The sequence below is a fragment of the Neomonachus schauinslandi genome, chromosome 11 (genome assembly GCF_002201575.2).
Source record: "Neomonachus schauinslandi chromosome 11, ASM220157v2, whole genome shotgun sequence".
NCBI lineage: Eukaryota > Metazoa > Chordata > Mammalia > Carnivora > Phocidae > Neomonachus > Neomonachus schauinslandi.
This window is the reverse complement of record NC_058413.1, coordinates 34,500,005-34,523,241: the sequence shown is the minus strand read 5'-3', so window position 1 is coordinate 34,523,241 and position 23,237 is coordinate 34,500,005.

Genomic DNA, 23,237 nt, shown 5'->3' with positions numbered 1-23,237 from the left:
TGATAGTTTTCCCTTTAAAACCAGGAACAAGATAAGGGTGCCCCATCTCACCACTTTTATTCAACATAGTACTAGAAGTCCTTGCCAAAGCAGTGAAGCAAGAATAATAATAACAACAACAACAATAATAATGAAAGTCATCAGAATTGGAAAGGAAGAAGTAAAATTCTATTTATAGATTATTTTATATATAGAAAACCCTAAAATCCTAAAGACTCCACCAAAGAAACTGTTAGCTCTTATAAAAAAATTCAATAAAGTTGCAGAATACAAAATTACCATATAAAATCTATACACTAGTAAATTTGTGTTTCTACACGCTAACAACAAATTATTGAAAAAAAATCCCCATTTACAATAGTATCAAAAACAATAAAATATTTAAGAATACATTTAATAAAGGAGGTAAAAGATCTCTACACTAAAAACAATAAGGCTTTGATGAAAGACACTGAAGAAGACACAAATAAATGGAAAGGTACCCTGTGTCTATAGACTGGAAGAATTAATATTGTTAAAATGTCTATGCTAGAGGAGGAGCAAGATGGTGAAGGAGTAGGAGACCTAAGTTTTGTCTGGTCCCAGAATTCAGCTAGAGAGGTATCAAACCATCCTGAACACCTATGAACTCAACAGGAGATCAAAGAAAAGAATAGCAGCAACTCTCTGAATGGAAAAGTGACCACTGTCTGGAAGGTAGGACATGTGGAGAAGTGAATCCGAGGTGATATTCGGGAAGATAGATGGCGGGGGAGGGGGCCTCCGTCAACAGCTACCGGCAAGTGATAGAGCTGCGGAGCACAAAATCGGAACTTTTAGAAGTCGGCTCCACTGAGGGAAGTTGCTCCAGTGGCCAAGAGGGGGATGGAACCCTCGCTAGGACAGTGTGGTCTCAGGACCCTTGGGCTCACAGAAAGACCGGAGGTGCCTGAGTGTGGCAGAGCTCCCAGGTATCGGAGCAGGAAAGCCGGCGGCAGAGACGGAGCTGAGGAGTGGGCTCTCAGCTCGGGGTGGCCATAAACCGTGATCTGCAGCACAGTCAGGCCACTACTCTTCCAGCACGGACACAACAAGCAACAGATCCGGGGAGACTCCCCTTCCTCCCCCAGGAGGAGTGGTGCGGGAGCACACCGCAGGTATCTGCTGGGTTTGGAGACTCCAAACGGGGTAATGTGCCAGAGATAGAAATGCTCGGTCACAGGCCGGGTGAGCGTGGAGTGCGGCCGGAGACCGGGGAGACGGGAGTGATTGACTGCTTTTCTCTGGGGGCTCACTGAGGAGTGGGGCTCCTAGTTCTTGGTTCCTCCGGGGCAGAGATAGGGAGGGCGCCATTTTCACTCTCGTCCTCCAAAGCTGTATGGAAAGCTTGCAGGGAACAAAAGCCCCCAGGAGTAAACCCGAGCAGATTACTTAGCCCGGACCCAGCAAGGGCAGGGCAATTCTGCCTCCGGCAAAGACATTTGGGAACCACTGCAACAGGCCCCTCCCCCAGAAAATCAGCAAGAACATCCAGCCAAGACCAAGTTTACCAATCAATGAGAACGGCAGAAGTCCAGCACTAGGGGAATACTGCACATAGAATTCATGGCTTTTTTCCCATGATTCTTTAGTCTTTCAAAGTTAAATTTTTTAATTTTCTTTATTTTTTTTCTTTTTCTATTTTTTTTGAATTTTTTGTTCCCTTTTTCAACCAACATCTTACCAATCCCTTTTTTAAAAATCTTCTTTATTTTTCATTTGTAGAATCATATTATATCCCTTCATTGTAGTTAACCTTATTTTTGGTACATACATAAGTTGTTCTCTCTTTAAAATTTTCGGATACTGTTGCTTCTAAAAGACCAAAATATACCCTAAATCTCTAGTGTATGGCTTTGTTCTAATCTCCTGTCTGACCACATTCTCTCCCATTTTTTTTTTAATTTCTCTTCTTTCTTTTTTCAACCAACTTCTTATCAATTCCTTTTAAAAATCATTTAAAATTTTCATCTTTATAATCATATTCTATCTCTTCATCGTATTTACCCTTATTTTTGTACATATGTAAGTTTTTCTCTCTTTAAAATTTTGGGAGGCAGTTTCTTCTAACAGACCTAAATATGCCCAAAATCTAGTGTGTGGCACTGATCCATTCACCAGCATGATCATAGGTGTTCATATTCTCTTTTTTTCTTTTTTCTTTCTTTTCCTTTCTTTTCACCCAGTTTCAGGTCTCTTCTGATTTATTTAGTGTATATTTTTATGGGGTCGTTGTTACCCTGTTAGCATTTTGTTCTTTCATTCATCTGTTCTCCTCTGGACAAAATGACAAGATGGAAAAACTAACCTCAAAATCATAATAATAATAATAAGATGCAGTACCGACTGCCAGGGACCTAATCAATATGGACATTAGTAAGATGTCGGAACTAGAGTTCAGAATGATGATTTTAAAGATACTAGCTGGGCTTGAAAAAAGCATGGAAGTTATTAGAGAAACCCTTTCTGGAGAAATAAAAGAACTAAAATCTAACCAAGTGGAAATCAAAAAGGCTATTAATGAGGTGCAATAAAAAATGGAAGCTCTAACTGCTAGGATAAATGAGGCAGAAGAGAGAATCAGTAATATAGAAGACCAAATGATGGAGAATAAAGAAGCTGAGAAAAAGAGAGATAAACAACTACTGGATCACGAGGGAGAATTCGAGAGATAAGTGATACCATAAAGCAAAAAAAAAAAATTAGAATAATTGGGATCCCAGAAGAAGAAAGAGAGAGAGGAGCGGAAAGTATATTGGAGCAAATTATAGCAGAGAACTTCCCTAATTTGGGGAAGGAAACAGGCATCAAAAACCAGGAGGCACAGACAACCCCCCTCAAAAATCAATAAAAATAGATCAACATCCTCACATCTAATAGTAAAACTTACAAGTCTCAGAGACAAACAGAAAATCCTGAAAGCAGCTCGGGACAAGAGGTCTGTAAACTACAATGGTAGAAACATTAGGTTGGCAACAGACCTATCCACAGAGACCTGGCAGACCAGAAAGGACTGGCATGATATATTTAGAGCACTAAATGAGAAAAATATGCAGCCAAGAATACTATATCCAGCTAGGCTGTCATTGAAAATTGAAGGAAAGATAAAAAGCTTCCAGGAAAAACAAAAATTAAAAGGTTTGCAAACACGAGACCAGACCTACAAGAAATATTGAAAGGGGTCCTCTAAGCAAAGAGAGAGCCTAAAAGCAACATAGACCAGAAAGGAACACAGACAATATACAGTAACAGTCACCTTATAGGCAATACAATGGCACTAAATTCCTATCTTTCAATAGTTACCCTGAATGTAAATGGGCTAAATGCCCCAATCAAAAGACACAGGGTATCCGATTGGATAAAAAAAATAAGACCCATCGATATGCTGTCTGCAAGAGACTCATTTTAGACCCAAAGACACCTTCAGATTGAAAGTGAGGGGGTGGAAAACCATTTACCACATGAATGGACATCAAAAGAAAGCTGGGGTGGCAATCCTTATATCAGACAAATTAGATTTTAAACCAAAGACTATAATAAGAGATGAGGAGGGACACTATGTCATACTTAAAGGGTCTATCCAACAAGAAGATCTAACAGTTTTAAAATATCTATGCCCCTAACATGGGAGCAGCCAATTATATAAGCCAATTAATAACAAAATCAAAGAAACGCATCAACAATAATACAATAATAGTAGGGGACTTTAACACCCCCCCCCTCACTGAAATGGACAGATCATCTAAGCAAAAGATCAACAAGGAAGTAAAGACTTTAAATGACACACTGGACCAAATGGACTTCACAGATATATTCAGAACTTTCCATCCCAAAGCAACGGAATACACATTCTTCTCTAGTGCCCATGGAACATTCTCCAGAATAGATCACATCCTAGGTCACAAATCAGGTCTCAACCGGTACCAATGGAGTGGGATCATTCCCTGCCTATTTTCAGACCACAATGCTTTGAAACTAGAACTCAATCACAAGAGGAAAGTCAGAAAGAACTCAAATACATAGAGGCTAAAGAGCATCCTATTAAAGAATGAATGTGTCAACCAGGAAATTAAAGAAGAATTAAAAAAATTCATGGAAACCAATGAAAATGAAAACACCCAACTGTTCAAAATATTGGAGATGCAGCAAAGGCAGTCCTAAGAGGAAAGTATATAGCAATACAAGCCTTTCTCAAGAAACAAGAAAGGTCTCAAGTACACAACCTAACCCTACACCTAAAGGTGCTGGAGAAAGAACAGCAAATAAAGCCTAAACCCAGCAGGAGAAGAGAAATAATAAAGGTCAGAGCAGAAATCAATGAAATAGAAACCAAAAGAACAGTAGAACAGATCAACGAAACTAGGAGCTGGTTCTTTGAAAGAATTAATAAGACTATAAACCCCTGGCCAGAATTATCAAAAAAGAGAAAGAGAAATGACCCAAATAAATAAAATCATGAATGAATGAGGAGAGATCATAACTGACGCCAAAGAAATACAAACAAGTATAAGAACATATTATGAGCAACTATTTGCCAGCAAATTAGATAATCTGGAAGAAATGGATGCATTCCCAGAAATGTATAAACCACCAAAACTGAACCAGGAAGAAACAGAAAACCTGAACAGACCCATAACCACTAAGGAAATTGAAGCAGTAACCAAAAATCTCCCAACAAGCAAAAGCCCAGGGCCAGATGGCTTCCCAGGGGAATTCTACCAAACATTTAAAGAAGAATTAATAGCTATTCTTCTAAAACTGTTCCAAAAAATGGAAATAGAAGGAAAACGTCCAAACTCATTTTATGAGGCCACCATTACCTTGATCCCCAAATCAAAGACCCCATCAAAAAGGAGAATTACAGACCAATATCCTTGATGAACATGAATGCAAAAATTCTCACCAAAGTACTAGCCAATAGGATCCTATAGTACATTAAAAGGATTATTCACCGGGCGCCTGGGTGGCTCAGTTGTTAAGCGTCTGCCTTCAGCTCAGGTCATGATCCCAGGGTCCTGGGATCGAGTCCCACATCGGGCTCCCTGCTCGGCGGGAGGCCTGCTTCTCCCTCTCCCACTCCCCCTGCTTGTGTTCCTGCTCTCACTGTCTCTCTCTCTGTCAAATAAATAAAATCTTTAAAAAATAAAATAAAATAAAATAAAAGGATTATTCACCATGACCAAGTGGGATTTATTCCTGGGCTGCAAGGTTTATTCAACCTCCGCAAATCAATCAATGTGATACAATACATTAACAAAAGAAAGAACAAGAACCATATGATTCTCTCAATAGATACAGAAAAAGCATTTGACAAAGTACAGCATCCTTTCTTGATTAAAACTCTTCAGAGTGTAGGGATAGAGGGTACATACCTCAATATCATAAAAGCCATCTATGAAAAACCCATAGCAAATATCATTCTCAATGGGGAAAAACTGAGAGCTTTCCCCCTAAGGTCAGGAACATGGCAGGGATGTCCACTATCACCACTGCTATTCAACATAGTACTAGAAGTCCTAGTCACAACAATCAGACAACAAAAAGAAAAAAAGGCATCCGAATCGGCAAAGAAGAAGTCAAACTCTCACTCTTTGCAGATGATATGATACTTTATGTGGAAAACCCAGAAGACTCCACCCCAAAACTGCTAGAACTCATACAGGAATTCAGTAAAGTGGCAGGATATAAAATCAATGCATAGAAATCAGTGGCATTTCTATACACCAACAAGACAGAAGAAAGAGAAATTAAGGAGTTGATCCCATTTACAAGTGCACCCAAAACCGTAAGATACCTAGGAATAAATTTAACGAAAGATACAAAGAATCTATATTCAGAAAACTATGGAATACTCATGAAAGAAATTGAGGAAGACACAAAGAAATGGAAAAACGTTCCATGCTCATGTATTGGAAGAACAAATATTGTGAAGATGTCAATGCTACCTAGAGCAATCTACACATTCAATGCAATCCCCATCAAAATACCATCCACTTTTTTCAAAGAAATGGAACAAATAATCCTAAAATTTGTATGGAACCAGAAAAGACCCCGCATAGCCAGAGGAATGTTGAAAAAGAAAAGCAAAGCTGGTGGCATCACAATTCCGGACTTCCAGCTCTATTACAAAGCTGTCATCATCAAGACAGTATGGTACTGGCACAAAAACAGACACATAGATCAATGGAACAGAATAGAGAGCCCAGAAATAGACCCTCAACTCTATGGTCAACTAATTTTCGACAAAGCAGGAAAGAATGTCCAATGGAAAAAAGACAAGTCTCTTCAACAAATGGTGTTGGGAAAATTGGACAACCACATGCCAAAGAATGAAACTGGACCATTTCCTTACACCACACACAAAAATAGACTCCAAATGGTTGAAAGACCTCAATGTGAGACAGGAGTCCATCAAAATCCTAAAGGAGAACACAGGCAGGAACCTCTTCGACCTCAGCCGAAGCAACTTCTTCCTAGAAACATCGCCAAAGGCAATGGAAGCAAGGGCAAAAATGAACTATTGGGACTTCATCAAGATAAAAAGCTTTTGCACAGCCAAAGAAACAGTCAACAAAACCAAAAGACAACCACCGAATGGGAGAAAATATTTGCAAATGACATATCAGATAAAGGGCTAGTATCCAGAATCTATAAAGAACTTCTTAAACTCAACACCCAAAGAACAAATGATCCAATCAAGAAATGGGCAGAAGACATGAACAGACATTTCTGCAAAGAAGACATCCAAATGGCCAACAGACACATGAAAAAGTGCTCAACATTGCTCAGCATCAGGGAAATCCAAATCAAAACCTCAATGAGATATCACCTCACACCAGTCAGAATGGCTAAATTAACAAGTCAGGAAACGACAGATGTTGGTGAGGATGCATAGAAAGGGGAACTCTCCTACACTGTTGGTGGGAATTCAAGTTGGTGCAGCCACTCTGGAAAACAGTATGGAGGTTCTTCAAAAAGTTGAAAATAGAGCTACCCTATGACCCAGCAATTGCACTACTGGGTATTTACCCCAAAGATACAAATGTAGTGATCCGAAGGGGCACGTGCACCCCGATGTTTAAAGCAGCAACTTCCACAATAGCCAAACTATGGAAAGAGCCAAGATGTCCATCAACAGATGAATGGATAAAGAAGATGTGGTATAGATATACAATGGAATATTATGAGCCATCAAAACAAACAAACAAACAAACAAAAAACACCCAAAATCTTGCCATTTGCAATGACGTGGATGGAACTAGAGGGTATTATATAAGCGAAATAAGTCAATCAGAGAAAGACAAGTATCATATGATCTCACTGATATGAGGAATTCTTAATCTTAGGAAACAAACTGAGGGTTGCTGGAGTGGTGGGGGTGGGAGGGATGGGGTGGCTGGGTGATAGACATTGGGGAGGGTATGTGCTATGGTGAGCGCTGTGAATTGTGTAAGACTGATGAATTACAGACCTGTACCTCTGAAACAAATAATACATTTTATGTAAGAAAAAAAAGAGAAGATAGTAGGAAGGGAAAAATGAAGGGGGGCCGAAATCGGAGGGGGAGACAAACCAATGGCGACTATGGACTCTGAGAAACAAACTGAGGGTTCTAGAGGGGAGGGGGTGGGGGAATGGGTTAGCCTGGTGATGGGTATTAAAGAGGGCATGTATTGATTGGAGCACTGGGTGCTACACGCAAACAATGATTCATGGAACACTACATCAAAAATTAATGATGTAATGTATGGTGATTAACATAACATAATAAAATAAAATTTAAAAAAAGTCTATGCTACCCAAAGCTATCTATAGATTCAACACAATCCCTATCAAAATTCCAATGGCATTTTTTACAGAAGTAGAGAAAAATAATTCTAACATTTATGTAGAACCACAAAAGGCTTCGAATAGCTAAAGCAATCCTGTGAAAGAAGAAGGTGGGAGGCATCACCTTAAGTTCAAGCTATATTATAAAGTTATAATAATCACAACAGTATGGTATTAGCATAAGAACCAGCACATAGACCAAGAGAACAGAATCAAGAGCCCAGAAATAAACCAATGCATATTCAGCCAACCAATATTCGACAAAGGAACCAGGAATATTCAATAGACAAAAGACAAATTTTTCAATAAATGGCCTTGTGAAAATTGGACATTCACATGTAAAAGAATGAAACTGAACCCTTATTTTACACTACTCACAAAAATTAACTCAGAATGGATTAAATACTTAAATGTAAGACCTGAAATCATAAAACTCCTAGAAAAAAAAACAAAACAAAACAGGAAAGAAGCTCCTTGATATGCATCTTTTTTGGATATGACATCTAAAGCACAATTCAACATTATTAGAAACAAACAAGTGGGGCTACAGCAAACTAAAAGTCTTCCGCAGAGCAAAAGAAATCATCAGCAAAGTGCAAAGACAAGCTATGGGATGGGAAACAATATTTACAAATCATATATCTTATAAGGGCTTAATATCAAAGATATAAAGAAATCAAGCAACAATAACAGATAACAATAATAATTATTATTATTATAATAAATAATCCAATTTAAAAATGGGCAAAAGACCTGAATAGACGTGTCTTCAAAGAAGATATTCAAGAGGCCAATAAGTACATGAAAAGGCGCTGGACGTCACTAACCATTAGGGCAATGGAAATCCAAACCACAATGAGATATCACCTTATGTCTGTTAGAATGGCTTTCATCAAAAAGACAAGAAATAGGGGCACCTGGGTAGCTCATTTGGTTAAGCCTCGGACTCTTGATTCAGCCTCAGGTCATGATCTCAGAATCCTGAGATTAAGCTCCACATCTGGCTCTATGCTCAGCGGGTAATCGGCTTGAGATCATCTCCCTCTTCCTCTGCCCCGCCCCCCGCTCTCTCAAATAAATAAATAAATAAATAAATAAATAAATAAATAAATAAATAAAATCTTTTTAAAAAAAAATAACAAAAGCTGGTGAGGATGCGGAGAAAACGGTACCCTTAAGCACTGTTGGCGGGATTGTAAATTGGTACAGCTGCTATGGAAAACAATGCCAACATTCCTCAAAAGATTAAAAATAGAATGATGATGTGATTCAGCAATTACACTTGTGGGTATATATTCAAAAGAAATGAAAACACTATACTGAAGAGATATCTTTGCAGCATTATTAGTTGTATCTTTGGGCCAGAACTAGAATTTGAAACCAAGCAATTTGACTCTATTCGTATTTATGAATTACTGTGTAAATTTATATTAATTTAAAAGTTGCTAACATGTATTAGGGTCTGCAATATGGAGAGGCATAGGGGACCAAATCAAAAAGATATTTAAAGTTCAAGTTTAGAACATTTCCAGTGTTTCCCTCAACCACATGCAGTTTTAAAAGCAAAATTTGAAGAGCTTGAATTCTGAAATTATAGTCTGAGACCCAGATTACCAGGGTTTGGATAATATAGCATGAATCTACAGTTATGAACAGATAATGCTTCCTAGGGGTTTTGTAAGTGGTTCAAGCTTGCTACATTTCATAGTTCCAAGCAGCATTATTTCTGCTAAACATCTTGTGGCACTAGTACTGGTTACATTTACTTTCATCCTCTTACCTTCTTCCAAATTAGATTTCTGATCTATTTATCACAAAACTAAGACAATCAGAAACACTTTTTTGCCTGTTTGTTTTGGTAATAAAAACTGTTGCCTATGTATCAATACTTGACCAGTCTGATGACCTCTGATCTTGCTTAGCCTGTAATTAATATGTCAACAATCCAATGAAGTGGGGAAAAAGAGATTTGAGTCATCCTTAGTCTAAGAAACAAATGCTTTCATGTTTTTCTCCATGTTTTCTCATTGAATTAAATGGGCTTCATTCTGTAGTTATGTTGAAAAAGAAATAACTAAGAGCTTATAGAGAATCGATTATTTTTCTTTCTCTCACTCATCTGATAAATATTAATGGAATACCTACTATGCACCTTCTTTGGGGATTTAATAGTGAATAAAATAGACAAGTCCCGGGGCGCCTGGGTGGCTCAGTTGGTTAAGCGACTGACTTCGGCTCAGGTCATGATCCTGGAGTCCCGGGATCGAGTCCTGCATCAGGCTCCCTGCTCAGCAGGGAGTCTGCTTCTCCCTCTGCCCCTCCTCCCTCTCATGCTCTCTCTCTCTCATTCTCTCTCTCGCAAATAAATAAAATCTTAAAAAAAAAAAATAGACAAGTCCCCTGCTTCTTGCTGCTAACAGAGTCTTAAAATAAACAAGTCAAAATTAAATAAGTTAGAGGCACTTGGGTGGCTCAGTCAAGTGTCCGACTCTTGATTTGGGCTCAGGGTCGTAAGATGGAGCCCTAGGTCAAGCTCTGCACTGGGCATGGAACCTGCTTAAGATTCTCACTCCCTCTCTCTGCCTCTCCCTACCACCACCACCCCACCTCTCCCTTTCTAAAAAAAAAAAAAAAAAAAAAAAAATCAAAGACTTACAGATGTAGATGAGTAAGTGAAGACATGAAATAAGGCATATAATAGATATGAGAATCTTTAACTGGACCAGCCAAATAGTTCTTCCTGATATTTTACTTTTTAACTGAGAATTGAAGAGAACAAACATGCTAGCAGTGCAGAGATTGTCATTCATTCATCCATAGATTTTAAACTATCAAATATAAATTTACATAATTTGTCAAAACATAGTAATGAAAACCATATTAAGTGATGCTCTGCCATAAAGGTTAGGAAAGGGTTTCTAGAAGCAACTTTTATTTTCTCTAGGATTAAGAGGTCCATCACAAGGCAAATCTAATTACTAGAAAACTGAATATTTTTTAGAGTGCCTTTGCAGTTAACCCATTAAAACAGTGAAATTCATTTTATTAAAATGGACAAAGCTACTACAGTTGTTAAAATTAATTATGATAATTATAGGATAATAAGAAAAGCAATAGCTGCTCTTCAATGACTATATTTCCAAGCACTTTATTGCCTAACTGCATTCTCAGATTGATTCTGCCAGTAGGTATTATTAACCCATTTTACTAGTGATAAAACTGAGGCTCAGGGGAGCCTAAGCAAGTAAGTGGAATATGGATGGTGGGTGAAAAATCCACAATTTAACCCCAAATTTGATGAATTGCAACTACAATGCCAGGTGCCCTTAAAAGAGAGATAACTGTGGCTCCTGGGTGGCTCAGTCAGTTGAGTGTCCTACTCTTGATTTCAGCTCAGGTGCCTATCTCAGAGTGGTGAGATCCTCTGGTAGGGTTCCGTGCTCAGTGGGGAGTCTGCTTCTCTCCCTCTCTCTCCCTCTGCCCCTCCCCCCACTCGCCCTCTCTAAAATAAATAAATAAATAAAGGTTTTTTTAAAATAAAAGATAGATAACTATGTTTTATCATAGTATTTTTGAGAAAGATTACCAACAGGAATTAGTTAAATGGCTACCACTGGGGGCTTCCCCCCCCCCAGCTGATATACAGGTTAATTAATCCATTTTATTAGAAACACCATTGCTAGTATACATAAACCTCCAGCACAGAACCTTACTCATGCAGGACTACCAGTACTTTCTTTTTTTTTTTTTTTTTTTATTTATATGAGAGAGAGCAAGCACATGAGAGGGGGGAGGGTCAGAGGGAGAAGCAGACTCCCCGCCGAGCAGGGAGCCCGATGCGGGACTCGATCCCGGGACTCCAGAATCATGACCTGAGCCAAAGGCAGTCGCCCAACCAACTGAGCCACCCAGGCGCCCTACCAGTACTTTCAAATAAAGTAAAATCCCATATTATAACGTATTGCTGTAGCACTTTTCCATTTACAAAACACTTTCAGTTTTCTCATGCAGTTCTCAGAATGACCCTGTGAAGTTGTTATTACTATTGTTTCTCTTTTACAGATGAGGTCACTCCAACTTACTGAAGCACAGTGATTTGCTTAAAGTCCCACAAACAATACATAGCAGAACTTACTTCAAACCATATCTTGATGGTTTGTCTAATCCTCTTTCCAATGTATCATGTTTCTTTTCAGAAAAAATGAGCTAATTTTGTTGGAGCCCAAAGTGTATATGAACATGAATGGGGATAGGATAGAAGTCAGGGGATGACAATAACTATGTATGTATGTTTGGAGATCTTACAGGAAAATTTATATATGCTCATTAAAATATCACAGGAGAAAGCTAGACAGTACTTTGCCCAGGTAATTGCTGCCATGCCTCAAAAATATCTGCTGAATTTTGAAATAACTACTGTCAAAGAAGACTTCATTGATACGTGAACTAGTTGGATTTTCCTACTCTATAGTAAAAGAAGTTAGTGCTGCAGGTTTGAACCAGCATACCACAATTATGATAAAAGAGAGAGAAACAAAGGATTAGCAGAATTTAAAAGAAACACAAAATATTAATAAAGTTAGTAATTAATAAAAGCGACAAGAAACCAAATATATATTGCTTCTCTACAGGGTTTTCAGAAACGGCCAGCTCAGGTCACCAGAGTGAAGCCCAATGATTAAAACAGTATCCCATACTGGCAGGAACCAGCACTTGAACTCTGAGGTTAGGAGGAACTGGCCTTAAGCCAGTAACTCTTCAAATTGCTAGCTGTCTGACCTCAAGCAAATAACTCAATCTTTCTGTGTCTTAGTTCCACCACCCTATAGAAATGAAATTTATACCTAACTTACAGTCTTTTCATTAAAACGATTTTTAAAAACCTCCATGAACTTACTGTGTAGCACATAGCAGGTGTTTAATAAGTATTTTTTTAAATTTCTCTTTTCTTTGCTCTGTAGTAATCTGCAGAATATAGAAAATAAAAATGGATGAATAATTCAAGGATATTTCCAAATGGAAAAGGCTCTACTAGGGCTAGTTTTTTCAGTGTTCTTATTTGTTCTAATGTCAATGAGATGAAAATACCAGAAACTGAATTTACAGTCTAGAATATATAGTGTTATATTTATTATGACTCTCTATCTTAGATGAATAATATAAGTTTTGTGCAAAACTATTCTGAGGTGAATCTGTGATAAAAGTCCAACTATATTTTTGATATTTGATAGCAGACAGTTTCAAGCCCCACTCTTCTTTGTTCTCCTCTGCCCCATACCTGGACAAGACAATAGAAAAGGCCAAGTACTCCCTTGCTTGGAACAAGTGGAAAAATCCAAACCACACAAAACCTGGTACTCTTACCTGGGAATCCTCACCCCAACCCCACCACCTAACCATAATGTAAAATGAAGCTGTCACCTACTCCCCTTAACTACAGCCATCCAGGACTAGCTTAGGTGTCTGTCTACTCTTCCCAGAAGGCTCCATTATGTGAGTAAAAAACCTCTCCATACCTTGTTGCCATGTGTGTGGCATCATCAGTCTCCACAAATGAACCAATTTTGAGTGATGAGGGTAGATCATACTCTCAATGGAGCAATCACAAGATAGGATCATTTTCATAAGGCAAGTTATCCATATTAAAATGTGTGCAAGGAGTGCCTAGGTGACTCAGTCGGTTGAATGGCCAATTCTTGGTTTCGGCTTAGGTCATGATATCAGGGTCCTGGCATCGAGCCCCGAGCCAGGCTCTGCACTCAGCAGGAAGTCTGCTTCAGGATTCTCTCTCTCCCTCTGCCCCTTCCCCCCACTTGCTTTCTCTCTAAATAAATAGATGAATCTTTTTAAAAAAGTTTTAAAAATTAAAATGTGTCCAACAAAAAATAGTTAGGAACATGAGACTGTGTATGAACAAATGCATTCACCTATGTGTATAATGTATGTATATACATATATACACACACACCCACATAATTGTATGTATGTGTGTGTGTTTATATTTATACCTACATGCTAAGCGTGAAAGCAAAGAATACAAGTTGTCTTAGAATTCTTAGAAAGCACAATGGCTGGCAGCACACTACATGATCAATAGAATATGAAGGAGGCTCTTCTTTTTTTTTTAAGATTTTATTTATTATTTGTCAGAGAGAGAGAGAGCACAAGCATGGGGTGCGGCAGGCAGAGGGGAAAAGCAGGCTTCCTGCTGAGCAAGGAGCTCAATGCAAGACTTGATTCCAGGACCCTGGGATCATGACCTGAGCCAAAGGCAGATGCTTGACCGACTGAGCCACCCAGGCGTCCCAAAAGAGGCTCTTATTCTTGACTTTAGCTGGGCTATCTTTTGAGTAGGATCCCATGAAACCTAGGTATGAATGAGAATAATTTGTGAATAAAAATGAAATGAATGATTGGAGATCCAGGACTCTGCTTTTGGTTTCAGTTCAGAGTATACTTCGACAAGCTCTTTTCAAATCCTTACCTCTTGGGGCACCTGGGTGGCTTAGTCGGCTAAGCACCCGAGTCTTGATTTTGCCTCAGGTCATGATCTCACAGTTGTGTGACTGAGCCCCATGTTGGGCTCCGTAGAGTCCAAGCACAGAGTCTGCTTGAGAATCTCTCTCTCCCTCTGCCTCTGCTCCTCCCCCTGCTTGTGCTCTGTCTCTCCCTTGCTCTCTCAAAATAAATAAAACCTTAAAATAAATAAAGTAAAATAAAATAAAATACCTTCTTAGGAAACTCCACTGGGATGCCAGCACCATCACCTCTTTGATCTCAAGAATTCTTGTAATGAAATATAAAGCCCACCCACCAGGGTGTACCTTCAGTGAGGAGGTGAACGATTTCATTTTATAAAGTTAAATAGGCAAAATACCTGCCCTCAGAACAGTAAATCCACTTTATTGTTACTTTAAGTAGTGTTTAGAACAAATGTCTAGTGAAATGTGGCCTATTCAATAGTAATGGGTAAGTGGCCATTGGAACTAGAAATTCCAGAATCATCTATAAATACAAAAACTCGGAGATGATCAAGCTGTCATTTCAAATCAGTACGGAAATGATCAAGTATTTTATGTGTTTTTCTGAGAAAGCTAATATATAGAAGGAAAAAATTGTAAATTCCTACTCTATACCATACACAAGTGCTAATTCCACCAATATTAAATATTTAAAACTCCATTCAGAAGTAAATATAAACAAAATAACAAAAGATATTGAATGGATAGGAATTTCCATAAGAAACTCAGAAGATAGATCAAAAGATTTGACAACCTTCTGTCTATCACATTATAGGCTAGAATATAAAAAGTTACAGTTTTTGAAAATAATATAAACATACATGCAAAAATTTTAATATGCAAAGCCCTTGAGAAAGAAATCCCACTTTTGAACAATAATTGTCAATAGAGGTAGGGCTGGCATTCATTGCTTATGCATTAGCATGCTTGTATTGATTGTTTATAGGTGAGGACAATTTTTATTGGTTTGGCACTTCTAATTAGTGTGTGCATTCTTACAGTGTCCATACCTGACTGTTGATAAATATTTTGAGTATATTATGGAGACTGGGTGTGTCAGGGTGTGTATTCAGGCAGGCATGCACACATTAGATAGCTTCTTTTCTATGTTGCATGCAATAGAGAAAAACTAAACATAACTTAAGTGATTATTAGTAAAGATTTATAAGTAAATCATTCAAAATTTATATGTGGGAATGTTATGCATCTGTTAAAATCACTGAGGTAGATCTATTTGTATTTATGTGAATACATATGTTCAAGAGAAATGCATGGGAATATGGAGACAAAAACTGTTAAGAGTCTGAAGACTAGGGCTGTGTAGATGGAAAACACTACTTATATAGGTCTATGTAGCTGAATGTTTAATTTATATAGGTCTGTATAGCACATGGTATTTTAATATGTAGATTACATGCTCTATAATGTATTATATATGCCATTATGACTAATATTACTTCAGTAAAAATTATAACTAAGCAGATCATGAGTTTAGTACTCTATAAAAAGAGAATAAAAAGGGTATGAACTGCTTGAGAAATAACAACATATATCTTTGAAAGTGAAGCTGTAGGGAAGACTCTAGATTCAGATACTTTACTAAATTAACCAAGTTTAAATTCCAGCTTCTTTTCTGGTTGTTACAGAAGATGCAATTTCTGTATTTAACTACACAAGACTACTCACTGCTCAGGAATAAATTATACACACTCTAGCCTCAGTGCTCTGTTTAGACTACTCCTTGGTCATGAAGGTTTCCTCTCACCTCCACTCTCTCTCTTCGTGTGTGCATCATGCATAATGCTAACCGTTTTAGTTACAGCTCAAATATCAACCCCTCTGTAGATTTCCCAGATACTTCCTTGGAAAGTTAATCTCTCTGTCCACTTTTCTAATTAAGCACATATCACTTTTCTAATTAAGTATATATGATCTCAGACTATAGGTTTTGGGGTGTGTGTGTGTGTGTGAGAGAGAGAGAGAGAGCGAAACTGTGTGTGTGTGTGTGTTTTATGGGTGTCTCTTTCCTATACTTGTCTCTGACACCCTTTATCAAGACCAATGTCCTATTTGCCTTTGTATCTCCAGAATTTAACAAAATACATCAAAAGTAGGAAGTGCTTAAAATATTTTGTTGAATTACATTTATTTCAATTCAGTAAGAATTTACTCTACAAAGTGCTCTAAATTTGATTATATACATGTACTTTTTTTTTTTTATATATACATGTACTTTAAACTACATTCAAGAGCAAGATACTCAGAGATGTTTTTGAATTCCACATCACAAAAACTCCAGTAGAGTTTATAACCTCAAAAATGTAGTAAAGTAAAATTGAATAAAGAACATAAATAATTCACTTATAGGTCTTTGAAATTCTACAAAGATAGGACTGACGTTATTTATATATATAAGCATATATAATTTACATTATGTGTCTAATATAAATTTATATTATACATATGCACTAAAATAATCTATTTTTAAAAATTAATCTGCTTTATGCTATACATTTTATACTAATATAAGCCATAAATTAATTAGCACTTGTTGCTGCTACACAGTTACATGCACTGTTAAATGGATACTTGAAAGTTCTAAGTAATAAACTCCTCCATTTTTTGATAAAGCATGAGCAAGAGAAAGGAAGGACAGAGAGAGGGAGAGACTTTTAAAAACAGTTCAAAATGGATTTTAGCATAATCCAAATTTTTTTACTAAATTTCTACTATCAGAGTACACTATGCCTTTTTTCTTTAGTGCCTAATTAATTCACATAATCATAGGAAGAAGGCTTAGTAATAAAGGCTCTACTTACTACTATGCTATCCCCATAAAATTGTAGATTTAATGTCAGCCACCATCAACCAGATGGTTTTTTCCTCTCAATTTCTAATTTTAAAGTTAACATGACAATATCTCATTAATAACATATATACATGATGTGAAATATTTCATTAATAATGAATTATATTGATTATATGTTCAAATGATTATAATTCAAATGTGCTGGATTACATTAAATATATTATTAAAATGAATCTCAACAGGTTCTTTAACGTTTTTAAATGAGGTTATGAGATCATTTAAGTTTGCACTTGTAGCCTATATTTGTGGCTTATTTTATGAATCACTTGGACAGCACTGTTCTAGAAGTTTTTGCTCAACAGAACACTTTTGAGACAACACTCAAGTAATTTGACCTCTCCAGGAACTTGATATTTATTACAGGACTAGGGTGACCATCTCTTCTAGTCTGCTCAGGGCTAAGGGGCTTGCTGAGATGGCAGATTTTCATCGCTAAAATAGGACAGTCCCAGGCAAATCAGAACAGTTGATCACTTTATACATAAAACTTTTTATCATGGCAAATTAAGTCTAGTATCTTTATCTAGAGGTTTCACAGGTACTTAAAAATTAACAAGTCCAAAAACTGACTTGCTCATCTTTTCCAACTCCAATCTCATGATTTCCAAACTCAGTTAATGGTGTCACTATCCACCTCATCATAAATTAAGAAGAAAACATAAAACAAAAACAAAAGCAAAACCTTAGGATTATCTTTTTTTTTTTTTTAAGATTTTATTTATTTATTTGACAGAGAGAGACACAGCGAGAGAGGGAACACAAGCAGGGGGAGTGGGAGAGGGAGAAGCAAGCTTCCCGCTGAGCAGGGAGCCCAATGTGGGGCTCAATCCCAGGACCCTGGGACCATGACCTGAGCTGAAGGTAGATGCTTAAAGACTGAGCCACCCTGGCACCCCTAGGATTATCTTTGATCTTTATATCAACACTCATATCTTAACAGTCACTGAATTCTGTTAATACTACTTATTATGTCTTGGGAATCAATTCACCCTTTCTATTTCTACCACCTGTGTCTTATTTCAATTACTCATCATCAATTAGAAAGTTGTGGTTAAAGATAAGTTTGTTAGGCTTTCATACATGTTAAGTTTCAGGTGTTTGTGGGGGACTCAAGTGGGGATATGTGGCTAACTGTTGGGTCTGTTTCTTCAAACTGATAGACAGTTGCTGCCCATGAAACAAATGCCATAATTGTTCTAATTTTCCTATGACGATATTAACAAATTTCCAGGAAACAGATGTGTGACTGATTAGCACATAGATGTCAGTGGAAATTACCAGAAGGGATTAGAATATTATGAAAAAAATATAACCAGAAGAAAACCTAGAGTTCTCATCTAAGATGATGGACGGAAAACAAGGTTATGCTCCTCTTTTCTAAGATACTCTTAAAGTATAAAATATAAATAATATTAATAATGAAAAAAACAAGAATGAGGCTATAGAGTGATGATTCAATAAAACCCTGAAACTGAAAAATTAATGAAGTGTTGACTGATAATGCACACTAGTCTAGAAGACACGCAGAATGAACTAGAGCCAAGGGGGGAGCCAGATGGGCCAAAAGACCACTTTAGTCTCCTACTGTGGAAGACAAGAGAGAGCTGTTGACAGAAGAAAGTTGTTTATTTGCCTTTTTGTTTTGTGTATTTGCTTTTTTGTTGTTTGTTTTAGGCTCAGGCAGAAGTCATTGGATTTACTGTACTTCTTTTATAATGTTCTTTGCCTAGTATCTTACAAAGAGATACTTAGTAAATACTTAATGCCCTGAATTGATTTATCAATGTGGTTATGAAATAATTTCAAATATCAGAAACTCATTTAGGTAGAAGAGAAAGATCCATTTATTATTGAGCACTAGACAGACCTATGATTTTCAAGGTTTTGAACATGAATAAAAGAGGTCTAAAAGAGTAAATGGTATTTTAATAAAGAAGCACTTTGAATTTATTAGTTTAAAACAGACATCTTAAATTTCTTACTAGTGTGGTCCAAAATAAACTACTTCAAGTTAACAAAACACTGTCTTCTTTGCTATGACAGATTTCCACTTCTCAACTATGTACATGGCCATAGTGTACTCATTGCAGACATAAATCTTTGCCCTATCCCAGATCGAAGTTTGGAAAATCTTAAAGAAAAAGCAAACAGTTCAGAGAGGATGAAAGAAGTGAACCCTTTCTAACTTCGCTTTTTATCCTCAAAGCTGTTCACAGTTCTCCCACTTTTTTGTCCTCTCCTACCAATAGTTACTTTGTTGCTAAATTTCCACTCGTTTTTGTGAGAACAGAAACAGTTCAGTTTCTACCTTTCGAACTTTTACCTAAAGAGAGTCCTCTTAATACCTTGGAAAGAGCCCTCCAGGTAAAGTAAATGGTAAGTACAAAGGTTTTGTGAGTAGAGTTTCCTGGCTTTGGTCAACGAGGAGCCTGGAGGCTAGGGTAGTGGGAATGGAGGAATCAAATGACCGGTAAATTATGTGAGACAACTAGCAGAGGGACCAAGTAATATATGGACATAATATTACTAAACTTTATTCTGCGTGAGACAGGAAGCTATTGGAAGGTTTTAAGAGGAGGAGTAACACAATTTGACATCATTGGAACACAATCCGAATGTCTGTTTGTAACAGACATAAGAGGGTGGGACCATTGGAAATACAGAGACCCTTAGGAAGCTATAGCAGTAACCCAGGTAACAGATGTTGTAGATTGGATTAGGGTGGATTTAAAAAACTCAGTGAAATTTTCCAACATCATTTGTTGAATAAAATGTGGCAGATGCAGAAAAAAGAAAAAAAAACTCAACTCCAATGTGTTAGGGGTAAACAGTGCTGATCTTGATAACAGCATTTTTTATCAATTGATTGATTTTTAACCCACTTTATTGAGATATGATTAATATTCAAATGCTATGCATATTAATGTATATAACTTAATGAATCTGAAGTATACATCCATGAAACCACCACCACAATCTATGCCATAAATATATCCATCATCACCAAGTTTCCTTCTACCTTCTTTATTTCTATTATTATTATTATTACTATTATTATATGATAAGAACACTTAACAAATGGTCTACCAGTTTCATTGGAGTGAAGTGGGTTTAAGTATGAATAGAAGAGCAAGTAGAGATCACGAATATGGACAACTGTTCAAAGAGTTAGAAAGAGGAACAGATAGAAAAGGTGGTAGCCAGGCAGGAATATAGATTCAGGGAAGGGTTTTGTAAACTTATATTGTTCGTGTATAGTGATGGTAATGAACGAATAAGTACAGAGGAAAAAATCGGTGATAATAAAAAGAGGAGAATAACTCTTAACCCAAAATCCTTGAATAGGCAAGAGGACTAGGAACAAATGCACAGCGAAGGGACGTTCTTATACTCATGGAAAGTATATCTATCGAACATCAAGAATAAAGCAGAATATAAGGGCACCAATTAAAGCAGCTTGGTAGATTTAGTGTTGGATGTGTGGGTAAGTTCTTCTCTGATTACTACATCATTCTCTTTGAAAGAATGAGAACTGGGGGGAGGGCATGTAGGAAGTTTGAGGAGGAAAGATGTGCGAAATGAATGTCTGGAGATGGAGAGAGTAAACTTACCAGCTTAAATATAGTAGAATTGATGAAATCCACTGAGGACTTATATGGTCATAAATTTAAATTGAGACCAGTTAGTACACTTGTGTATTTCTTTATACTCATGGGAAAAGAGTAGAGAAATATTAGTATTGAACCCAGTTTGGAAGTGCATTCAGGTGAGTATTCAGACAGAGAGAGAGGCAATGGAGTTAAGACAATAAGCAAATAAGTTATTGAATCTAAGGCAGGAAAGGAGTGAAATAAGAATATGAAGTAGATGAGAGGCAGTGGTAGATCAATAGATAGGATGTGTCAGTTGGGCTATATAAAGTAGGTATTTTAAGTTGGGCTATTAGAGTGAGTAAAATGGTAAGACAGTGAACAGTCCTTAGAAAATGAGATGCTTTAAGATTTTGGAAGGTATGAAATTACTGGAAATAAAAAAATAAGGCCATAGTAGTGTTAGGAGAGAGGACTGAGGGTAACAGGAGATGGAAAACTTAAAAATGTGAGAGGCCAGAGAATGGGGGTGGGGGCTTATTAGGAATTGAAGGAGAATGCCACACAAGGTATCTAGGAACAAGCTGAGTGGGGTGGCAGGTGATAGTATCTAATGAAATAAGCTTCAAATGTAGATGTTAAGGAGAAGAGAATAATAGTGATAGGCAAATGTTAGGTAAGAATCTAGATGACACATTCCTTGGAATGAGAGACTATAAAGTTGTACTATTATGTGATATAGTGTTCCCAGAGGACAGCCAGATTTCTGTTAGAGTGAGAAAGTTAAGGAGACATTCAAGTCAAACATTAGAAAAGAGTTAACTTTGCTGAAGCCATATTATGTGTTCCAGGGGTCACAGAGGAAAGGTTTGGGGCATCAGGAGATGGGATTAGAAAAAGAGTTTACAAAGATGAATGAAGCGTAAACTATGAGTATTGAATTTTCTGTGGTTACTGAGGTTAGCACAGATATAAGGAAGAAAGAATTCACCCTGAAACCCTCTTGCAAGAGGTCAATGATCTATTCTAATTATAGCCTCCTTCCTGGAACTGGTCTCTTAGACAGATTGTGATGGCCATTTGCACAATAGTGGTAGGGAGAAAGGGAAATCCTGCCAAAATTTGCAGAACTCTTTTGGTTCCTTTTTTAAATCTGCCAACAGCAGTGTCAGTGCCAGGCAATTAAATATTTCTCAATGTATCAAACTTATAAATACAGAGAACAAACTGATGGTTGCCAGAGAGAAGGTGGTTTGGGAAATGGGCAAAATGGATGAAGGGTAGTGGGATATACAGGCTTCCAGTTATGGAATGAATAAGTAAAAGAAATAAAGGTACAGCATAAGGAATATAATGATACTGTAATAGTGTTGCATGGTGACAGATGGTAGCTATACTTCTGGTGAGCACAGGATAATGTCAGAGATGTTGAATCACTAAGTTGTGCACCTGAAACTAATGTAACAAGGTCAACTATACTCAGATTATTTTTTTTTAATTGTTAAGATGGTTAAAAAAAATTCTCAACAGGGGCACCTGGGTGGCTCAGTCGTTAAGCATCTGCCTTCAGCTTGGGTTATGATCACAGGGTCCTGGGATTGAACCCCACATTGGGCTCACTGCTTTGTGGGAAGCCTGCTTCTCCCTCTCCCACTCCCCCTGCTTGTGTTCCCTCTCTCACTGTCTCTCTCTCTCTCTCTGTCAAATAAATAAATAAATAAATAAATAAATAAATAAATAAATCTTTAAAAGATTCTCAACAGCAGAGAGTTATAATATAGTTGCTATATTTATATTTTCTGTATATTTTGAAATATTTGGCTAAAATTTTTCAAATATTTTCCTGTTAGATAATGAGCCTCCTTGTAAACATAATTTCATGTAAGTGTTTTTAAAAATACTATGAGGGATGCCTGGGTGGCTCAGTCGGTTAAGCGTCTGCCTTCGGCTCAGGTCATGATCCCGGAGTCCTGGGATCGAGTCCCGCATTGGGTTCCTTGCTTGGCAGAGAGCCTGCTTCTCCATCTACCTGCTTTGCCTGCCACTCGCCCTGCTTGTGCTCTCTCACTCTGACAAAAAAGTAAATAAAATCTTCAAAAAAAAATACTATGAAATACTTAAAAACAATAAATGTTCAGGTGTCTTCCTGTCCTATGAGATAATTCAATCTAGTGTTTCTCAACAGGAACAATGTGAAGCACTTTCTTTCCTATTTTCATTATTTCTAGATCTTTCTCAACATTTGAAACAGGTAGAAACAAATAAGATTGTATCTCATCTAAAACTGGAAATGTAAATCACTTATAGCATTGTATATAATGGAAATTAAAAGACCTATACAGGACATATTATGTACATCCTAGATCAGATGTTCTCAAAATGTGGTCCATGGACAACCTTCTCCATCAG